This window comes from Trachypithecus francoisi, unplaced genomic scaffold (genome assembly GCF_009764315.1).
Source record: "Trachypithecus francoisi isolate TF-2019V2 unplaced genomic scaffold, Tfra_2.0 Lachesis_group15, whole genome shotgun sequence".
Lineage (NCBI taxonomy): Eukaryota > Metazoa > Chordata > Mammalia > Primates > Cercopithecidae > Trachypithecus > Trachypithecus francoisi.
This window is the reverse complement of record NW_022681460.1, coordinates 65438945-65449272: the sequence shown is the minus strand read 5'-3', so window position 1 is coordinate 65449272 and position 10328 is coordinate 65438945. Positions and strand designations below refer to the sequence as shown.

Sequence of the window (10328 nt, the reverse complement as noted above, 5' to 3'; positions counted from 1 at the left end):
TGTAGAGACATGGTCTCACCATGTTGCCACGGCTGATCTCCAACTTCTAGCCTCAAGCGATTCTCCAGCATTGGCCTCCCAAATTTCTGGGATTGCAGGTGTGAGCCACCACTCCTGGTCCAAAAAGTTGCTACTTTTTAGTTTTTACTTTTGTCATGGTTGTATGACATTATGTAGATTTTTAAAATTCTGTATAATTATGTGGGCAATGCTATACAATAAAATGTTTCTTCAGCCACAGTTTCTTAAAAATAGAAGTGGCATGAAAATATTGTGCATTTGTCAAATCTTGAAGAAGTTTCAAATATTTAGGGTGATTCTGACCTCTAATTTTGGTTGACATAGTAATCCATAAAAACAAGTAAAGCACCCACTCTGATCTGGAAGGGGTAAGGAGGTGAAAGTTTTGATAACCCAAAGTTATAGCCTCTTTTGTAGACATGATCCTGCCTAAGTTTCTCATGCCCCACAAAAGAGGGTCCTGAACTCCCCACTTCTCCAGAGCTCCATGCAGTCCTTGAAGCACTCTCTCTGGCTGTCTCTGCAAGTGGCTGAACAGTTCCTCCTCGTCTCTGTGGGGCTGCGGAGACCCCAGGTCCCCTAGAGCCAGAAGCTGTTGTGCTTATCAGGTCCCACCAAGAGTGCACCCCACCATGGGTGGTGGAGGAGACCAGGTGTAGCTGCTCCCGCCCCTACCGCTCTCCTGACTGGCCAATCTTAATTGGAGGAAGGAGTAGGGATGAGTGGAGCCATGGAGGTTGGTGCTGGAAAGAACAGAAATGAAGACCTTTATCCAATCCCCCAAATTATGGGGATCCCTTTCTGAGTTCTAGCAGCCCTGGGGTAGTCTGATGATTGGATTCTTCCCATGTGTCTTAAACCCTATCATAAGGCAGCCACTGTGCTAGGTGCTGGGTTTACATGTGGGTGATGGATGTTTCCTGTCTTCCAGGAACTTAGTATCTAGGGACAGAAACAAACACCCATGTGGCTGCTGCTGATGATGTGATGTCCCCGCAGTGGTTGGGGCTATCAGAGGACAGAAGAGGGGGTGATTCATTCTGCCTGGGGAGTTGCATGGAGGCTTTTCAGGAGGTGGCATTTCAGACTGTTCTTGTAGGAATAGAAAGAATACAGCGTGGCCAGATAGGAGAAGACAGGGCACCCGGCAGAGGGACAAGCTTGAGGAGGAGGCCTGGGAGTGCAAATATCACAGAAGTTTGAGGAGCTGTGAGAAGTCTGCAGTAATGAACCCTCAGTTACTGGGATAGATTCTTTCCACAAGGAGGAGGGAATGTCAGGCGGGATGATAGGCTAGGTGGATGAAGAAACTTCCTTGGAGTCCCTGTCTCCCTCCACAGCAAATCAACCAGGAAATCAATTCACCATTTCACCATTCATACATGTATGTTATCTCACACACACACACACACACACACACACACACACACAGACACGCACACACAGGCACACACACATTGGCACACACACTCAGAGAAACAAACACAAACACATGCACACATACAGACAGGCGCACACACACACATGCGTGCACACACACACACTCACTCACAGAAACATATAGGCACACACACAGACGCACGGGAGAAACTGGGTGTCATCTCGAGAGCTGTCATGTCCAACCAAACCTGCCTACTCTCTTGTCACCTCAGGTGCTGTCTCTCAGCTCTCCAAGGATTTCTGAAGCCATCAAGTAGGATGTCACTGTGTTATCTGAAACAACGTGGCTCTGGGATGAAGCAGCATCCTGTTTGTTTTCGCTGCAGCAAAAGAGAAACTTCTTCCCTGGGGCAGAACTCCTGGGCCACCAGAGAGCACCCCCTGCTCTTTGCCCTCAGGGAATCTTGATCTGCAGGGTGGGAGGAACTGCCCCAACTCTCCCAAAAAGGAACTCTTTATGGACCCCTCATCCGCCATGATGTCACTGCCTCTTTTGTCCTCTCTCTAGACCATGGCTGTGGATCCCAGGCTGTGTGCCAAGGAACTCAGCACAAACTCACTGTGAGAAAACACTCTGGGGTTACTGAAATATTTGAAGGATGAGCAGTCACATCTGCGGGACACCTCAGGAAGTGCTAGTGCAAGGTATTTCAGTTTCAACCTTAAGACTATGCACCATTGCTTTAGATGTAATTTTACAATCTGTGCTTTCAACAGATGGTGTGATTAAAAAACAAGAACCCCTGTAAAAATCTGTATGAAATAGGAAATGATGGCAACTGTGTCCAATCGGCTCCCAAGGTTTGAGAAGTTGTTCAGTGCCCAGTAGGTACACATGTCCATTAGTAAACACTTGTGATTATTTAAGAATGAAACAAACATACTACTTTTTCAATTTATGTGAAATATTTTCTTAAACGGTGATGAAATTGCTAAGTCATAAATATATATTGTTTGGTCCTAACTACTTAATATATACATTCTTGGTTATTTCTTTTGTTTTAGGGCTATCTTGAAAATGTTACGGAGGCACCTTCTGGATTTTTCCTGGACCACTCCAGGCCATTTCTCAGGCTCTGCCTCCTGTGGGAAAGCTCACCTCCGTGAAGCCAGGACTCACATGTCACCTTCTTGGGAGACCTTTTTGTTCTGGCTACTGAGGACCTGGGGCCTCCCCCTCTCTTTCTTCCTTCCCACATCCTTGTTCTCCACCCCCTAAGACATCTGTCGCTTTCCTACATTCTGGAATACACCTGCTCATTATGTTCACCTGCTGTCTCCACTGGAGCAGGGATTTTGTCTGTTTTCCTCAGGGAAGCCTTCATGGCACAGCCCCATTATCAGTGCTGAGGCTGTACCTACCCTGTGAGTGAATAAATGAAAGGACAGTCATTGGGGTAGGGGCCTCTTTGTTGCCCATTTGTTCGCTACACTTTAGATGGTAACTTAGGACATGGTGGAACTGGTGTTTTCTGGGCACAATAAAGCAGAATATATTGTGAAGGCAAGAAGTAGAAATAAATGTTAGGAGGAAGAATATGAATTTTCATCAAGGAGTTGAAAAGAGAGAAAAAAAAAACAATCAGGAAAGGGGCAAGTTTGTCTTGGTTGTAGATAACCTGGTGGAGAAACACAGCTGTCTGCGATAGAGATTGGGCTCTGTTAGTTTCCTCTGCAATGTGAGACCACCTCCACCACCTGCCCTGCTGAGGCTAAATGCAGCTCTTGTCCCTTGAGTGCTAAGGAAGCCACAATCCCAGGCCAGAGGAAGGACTGAGGTGGACAGTGAAAAAGGAGGTGGTGGATGCAGAAGGGGAAGCCTGAGGATAAACAAAAAATGTCACTTGAAAATGGGACAAAAAGGAAGGGTATAAAGAACAAGGTGGAAATCATCTGATATTCCATCACACAGTGTTTAATGTTAGGGTTTTGGTGCAATCATATGTAATTTTTATACAGTTATGATCATAATTTAGAATTATTTTAGATCACTAGAGATCTGTATCTTTTTTTTTTTTTTTTTTTTGAGATAGAGTCTCTCTCTGTCGCCCAGGCTGGAGTGCAGTAGTGCGATCTTGACTCACTGCAGCATCCGCCTACCGGGTTGGAGCAATTCTCCTGCCTCAGTCTCCTGAGTAGCTGGGATTATAGGCATGTGCCACCACACCAGGCTGATTTTTGGGGTTTTTTTGTGTGTGTGTGTTTTCAGTAGAAATGGATTTCACCATATTGGCCAGGCTGGTCTCAAACTCCTGACCTTGTGATCCATCCACCTTGGCCTCCCAAAGTGCTGGGATTACAGGTGTGAGCCTGACCAAGAGTGTGTATTTTTAGAGCAGGGATAGAGTTCATAGTGCAGAGCTCTCTCTCGCTCCTATCAGTTAATTCTTTTTTTTGGCCTCATGTGATTTTATTTTATTTATTAATTTTTTATTTCAATTCTTATCGTAAAGGGTACACATGCAGGTTTGTCACATGGGTCAATTGTGGGAGGCTGAGGCTTGGGGCCCCAGCGATCCCATCATTCAGCCAGTAAGCATAGTACCCAACAGGTAGTTCTTCAGTCCATGTTGCCCTCCCCACTCCCCTGTCTAGTGATCTCCAGTGTCTCCATCTTTACATTCATGTGTATTCAATGTTTAGCTCCCACTCATAAATGGGAACATGCAGCATGCGGTTTTCTACTTCTGTGTTAGGTCGCTTATGATAATGGCCTCCAGGTCCATCCATGATGCTGGAAAGAACTTGATTTTGTTGTCTTTCATGGCTGCATAGATTTTCATGGTGTGTGTGGACCACATTTTCTTCATTCAATCCGGTCTCACACAGTGAAGTCCTCTCACTGTGGGTTCAGGACACAGGAGCGGGAAATAATTTAGCCTGGGGAAGTGTGATATCATGTGTCAACCTGGAAGGTGATTTGGATGAGACTGATGTTTAAATTGGTGAATGTTGAGTAAAGCAGATTACCCCTGTAACAGAGGTGGGCTTGATCTAATTAGTGGATGCTTTGAAAGATCTAAAAGACTGACCTGTCAAAAAAAAAAAAAAATCCTCCAGCAGACTGCACATGCCCCATCAGCTCTCCTGGGTCTCCAGCCAGGTGGCCCACACTGCAGATGGTGGGCTTACCAGCCACATATTGGTGTGAGGCAATTTCTAATAATAAATCTTTCTGTCTCTCTCTCTGCCTACACACACACACACACACACACACACACACACACACAGTTACTTCTGTTTCTCCAGAGAATCCTAACACAGGAAGGTATGGCTAACCTCATGAGAGGTGACATTTGTGCCCACCTATTAAATCATGACTGACTCTGAGCTGGTGGGAAATGGAATACTTGCCAGAGGATGCACCACAACAGAAAGCCTGGAGGCAGCAAGATAGGACCAGGAATAGGCCAGGAGAGTTTGACCATAGAGGATCAGAGAGGAAGAGATGTCAGGAGGTGAGAAGGGACAGGGAGGAAGTGTGGGAAATTTCTATTATAGTCATGAGTTTCAGGCAGAAAATCCATGGAAACACACATACACACAGAGACACAGACACACATGCACACACACAATGCACACCACATGCACACACCTACGCAGCTAACACAGCTGCTCTAATCTCAGAAGAGTTGGTGAGTCTTTGCTCTGATTCGCCTCCTGCCAGCACCGGCGTTCAAGTGAGGATCAAGGCCTGTGAACCTGAATGACCCCAGCTCCTGTTTTGACTGAGCTGCTTCCGGCTCTAGAAGGGCCTGGGAGTTGCCTCCAGAAGAGGAGAAGGCAGGAGAAGCTGCCCAAAGCAGAGAACAGAGAGTGAGAGGGAAACACCTGGAGGCCCTGGCTTTGGAGGAGAAGGAACCGTAGTGGATTTATTGAGGTATTCATCTCTTTACATCAGTTTCTTAAAAGTATGTTTTTCTTACGTTCCCACTTTCAACTAGTAAAACAAAACAAAACAAAACAAACAAAAAATCCAATGTGAAACCACCAAGAATTGCAAAGTATTTGCAAGCAGAATCCAGAGAACTTCTCTGCCTGCACTACTTGAGAGCAAGCTGCCACGCTGATGCCTCATCTTTAATGACACCACCTCATGCCCCATACTTTAGTGTTCTTCCTACAAACCACGACACTCTCCTAATAAGCACAATACAATCACCAAAACAGATTTCACATCCATACATTATATCCATCTCATGCTCAGACACTACCCAAGATTCACCAGTTGTTTCGATTATCTGTTTTACAGACAAGGATCTGATGGATTTAGGCATTTCCTATCTACTCATTTTACTGAAAATATAGATCAGGGTGCTTTCTTTGCCCTATTATTTGATCTCCATATTTTTGAAACTATGTGGAGAGTTTTAGATTCATGTGGTACTTCTTATTGTGTGTTACTCATAAGTCCTCATTAATATATTTGAAAGATTTAACATTTTTTTAATCCAGCATTTGGGTTGCTTAATCTTTTGCTAGTTCAGATGTTCCAGTCTGACATAGAAACAGAAATGTAATACCAACATGAGAAAACATACTGCACTTTAGTGGAATATTTTACTGCTAACTTTATATTATGATGGACATGCTGCCAGCAAGAATAAAGAGTTTGAAGGAGACCATGCTCACGGTGCCTTCTTGGGAACATGTTCACCCTTCCAAAAAGACACAGCGTTGGTTTATGTTGCTGAAGAAATCCTGGGTCATTTGTCCTGGGAAACCCCTCCATAGTCACTACTCCCCATCTCTCAGCCCCTGTCACTGAGGGGCAGGTTTTTCCCTGAGCACCCAGCCCTAGCCCTGAAGCCTGTACCAACCATTTCCTTGATGTACCACATCAGAGAGCTTCCCACTTCACCTTGAAGTGGCACTCATAACTCTGAATGTGACTGTCCATGGCCTGTGCCATCCATTCCTAGTGAGCTCAGTGGTAAGCATGAAACTCCAGCAGCAGCTCACCTGCCCCCATGTGCCACCATATCCCTGGTCTCTGAGTCCACTCTGCTCCAGACAGAACCATCAGCTGGCTCAGGATCTGGAGTGTGATGGAGGTGGGATGGCAGGGGCATCAGCCCAGGGCCCGGCCAGGAATCCCATGTGTCCAAGGGGTTTGGGCTCTTTCTAAACCTCGTCCTGGACACTCTCTTCTCTTCACTTTCCACATTACTTGCTGGTACCTGAACTGGTTTTTCTGGAATGAAGCCCCGAACTTCTGCCATAGGAATTGAGTGTGCCCAGGAACTAAAACCCCCTCCTCTTGGGATTACCCCAGATCGCTTTCTTCTGAGCCTCCTCCAGGGATACCCACTTGAGATCCCCATTTCTCTTTCTTCTGTTACCTCCTGCACTTGGCTCCAGGGTGCTGTCCATGCCCATCAAGAAGTCCCCAAGCCATCTTGTGCAGTCTCCTACTGAGATGTAATGGAAGGACATGGTCACATCCTTGTCATTCTCCCACTTTTCTTTCATCTTTCTGGCTCCAGGATGAACCGTTGTCCACATTCTGTTCTCTGAGTCAAAGAGGAGGAAGACCTGTCCATTGAAACCGAACTGCCAAGATCCACTGCTGTGTCCTTCGGCTTTCTGCTCACAAGACATCCTGGCCTGCAGGGTGAGGGGTTCTGCCCCCATTAGAGAGAGATTAGCTCTGGTCTTGACAAATTTTGCACCCCCATCCTGTTCCCCTTACAATTTCCTGGTCTTACTCTCTCTGCCACATCTTAGCCTTGCCTCTAGACCTCTTGAGGGGTAAGATGACCTTCCCATTTGTAATTTTTTTTTTTGAGACAAAGTCTTACTCTGTTGCCCAGGCTGGAATGCAGTGGCACAACCTCAGCTCACTGCAGCCTCTGCCTCCTGGGTTCAAGCGATCCTCCTGCCTCAGCTTCCCAAGTAGCTAGGATTACAGGCGTGCACCACCACACCTGGCTAATTTTTGCATTTTTAGTAGAGACAGGGTTTCACCATGTTGATCAGTCTTGTCTCAAATACCTGACCTTGTGATCGGCCCACCTCAGCCTCCCAAAGTGCTGAGATTACAGGCGAGAGCCACGGTGCCCAGCCCCCATTTGTATTTTTACATGAAAACTATAAATGCCTCTAACCTACCACTGTGTCTGCTCCCTCCTGTCCTGGGCCATCGGAAATTTACCCTTGGGTGTGTAATTCTCCAGCTGAATGTCAAGCAGTTGCTCTGTGAGCATGTCCACCACCTGTCTCAGTACTGGGTTCTGTGCTTTCCAGGCCTTTGTGACATTTAGTTTCTTCCCCAGGGGACTGACGGGTGTGACTGTCTTGTTGCCACAGTCATAGTGAAGAAAAGTCTTTTTACCCACCTGGCCTTAAACTGCACACCACCGTGGTCCAGGTCTGAACTTAGGGATGATGGTGATGTCATAGCAAAGAGAGTGAGGGTCTGTGGAGAAAGGCAGGTGAGGGGTGGGTGGGGAGAGAAAGACCCCTAGTTAGCCCTCCTCCACACTGTGACAATAAGAGGACACCTCTGGAGGGCTGGGCTGGCCCAGAAAGGAGTTCCCCCTCCAGAACTGTGGTGTCCACAAGTTTAAGGCAAGTGCTCACCCCTTGCATGAGGACGAGGAGGAGAAGGAGAAGGAAGAGGAGGAGGAGGTCTCTGCCTGCTGAGAAACCACATGCCCCCAGACATGTCCCACTGCCCCTCTGTCCACATCGGTCAACACATGAGAGGTGTCAGGCCTGCTAGGGGAGGAAGGGCCTGGATGGCAGAGGATCTTCAGCAGCAGCCAACGTGGACTGTGGGACGTGGGAGAGGGTGTGGGTCCACCCCTGAGGGTGCTGGTGCATGGTAGGATGGAGTGAGGATGGAACCCCACTGGATAAAGAAGAATTAATTATTATGGTCACAGGATTTAACATGTTGGCAAAGCCCCTGGTGATGGTGCTTATCTGCTATGAGGATGCCTTCCTGAAACCTTGGGCAAAGGGATGGTCCACACAGCAAGAAATAGAAAATCTGAATATCTAAGGCCAGTAGTAGAGGGAAGGAACACAGATTCAGAGAACTGCCCATGTCAGAGGGATCTGTGTGTGAAAATTCAGAACAATTTCCATCCACTGTGCTCATGGGAAGCCTGCAGGACTCCCGTTTACCTGGGGTATAAAGAAGGTCCCATGAGAAGGCACCAGAATGGGATGAAGCTCAGGGATGCCTATTGCAGAAGGCCAGGGTTGGGGGTAGGAGATGCTGTTCCTAAAATGAACTCCCAGTAGTAATGGGATGAAAAATCCTGAAATAACAGATGCCAGGTGGAGGCTGTGAACTGTCAGAAGCAAGGAGTGTGCAATGATGGAATTGATTAGAGAAGTCACAATGCCAGCTGGGGACCTCAGCCATACAAAGCTATATCTATGGCTCATATAACAAAGGGGTCCAAGATCCAAAAGAGATGGAAACCCAACCCAGGTACTGCTGGATTTAAATAATTACAACAAACACAGATGAAACAAATGATGGATGACCAGGAGGCTGAAAGCAGCCACTCCATCAAGAACAAGGCTGCTTTTCCCAATTTGCAGAATTAAGTCACTTCTCAGACTATGAACCCATGACTAGAAGAAGACACCAGTTTCCAGTGAGGAAGGACCCTTTAACCCCAATGCAAGTGCAATGATTCTTTGTGACCTTTTCCAAAGATATTTATGGCCACTAGAGTTTGCTGTGACGGGCAATTTTGTAAATATGTAAAGGTGTGCAGGGAATATATTCTCCATTGTGACTACTCAATGCTGCTGGTGTAGCTCAAAAGCAGCCATAGACAATCCATGAATGATGAGTGAGGCTGGACCTGCCTTAAGTGCCCAGTGACCCAAGGGCCCCTAAGATCCTAGAGGTATATGTGGTTACAATGTGTAATTGGCGAATCACAACAGAGATTCCATGTGAATGTTCAGAGGCAAGGCAATGCCACACACAGCAGGGAAATCTTCACACATTAAAAAGTGGCTCGTGTAGAGTACCATGCCTTGGCAGTGATGGCCTTTAGCCATAAGAGGGCAGTGACCATGTAGCCTCAGAGCTGTCCATTACAGATGGGCTTCTCACCCTCTAGGTCATTAAGAAGATAGGCCCAGCAGTGAGAAGAGGCAGGTGGTTCTCCTGGGATGGGCAGGAGCAGGGCCACAGGGAACCAAGAAGCTGCACAAGAAATTGGCCTCAATCCCCAGGACACCACATAGCTGCACCCTCTCACCCTCAGCTCGCACCTGAGGCTTCAGGGAGGGTCCCTGATGGCCCTGGTGGACCACAGATACCACTCAGCAGCAAAAGAAGGGAGAGCAGACCCCGAACCATGGGAACCTGACTCCCATCACATCCACACCACCCAGAAGCCACAGGCAGGGCAGAACTGGTTCTGACTTTTGGAGTTGCACCTGAGACCCCATCTGGAGATGCCAACCTAGGGGATGGTCCATCCACTGTTGTGTCACTCTGTGTATACTCATCTGGGGTCAGTAACCTAGGATAGTGTCCAATTCTGTTCCCTCTTTTATTTTCAGGTTGTCCTGGACTGCTATTGCTCTACAAAGGGATAGGACTTGACATAGAGACAGAGAACCCATGCCCTGAAAAGACCAAAGCGTCTCCTGCCTTCCTTTTCTAGAAAGGATTTGCCACCTCCAGCCCACCATTCTATATGATGCTGGCTCCTGAATAGGAAGAATAGGCAGGTCTTGGTCCAAGGGCAGAAGTGGGTGTCTCTACTCACCTGCATTCCCATGATCATCCTGTGGGGAATGGTACTTCCCATCCCCCCTGCACAGGTTCTGGGGTGTGTGGGTGTGTACTCAGCAAGGGGGAGAAGGTGCCAGTTGGTGGGAGAGGTGGT

General features: G+C 47.2%; 1 long non-coding RNA gene and 1 pseudogene across 1 annotated transcript; one reads left to right on the top strand and one right to left on the bottom strand.

Moving 5' to 3' along the window:
* The first annotated feature begins 37 nt into the window (after positions 1 to 37).
* Positions 38 to 3438, top strand: LOC117097286. The gene is made up of 3 exons (XR_004442903.1): positions 38 to 98; positions 1674 to 2106; positions 2467 to 3438. It is a non-coding gene; the product is annotated as an uncharacterized LOC117097286 (long non-coding RNA).
* Positions 3439 to 3663: 225 nt separating this feature from the next.
* On the bottom strand, positions 3664 to 9793 carry LOC117097389 (annotated as a pseudogene).
* Positions 9794 to 10328: the final 535 nt, after the last annotated feature.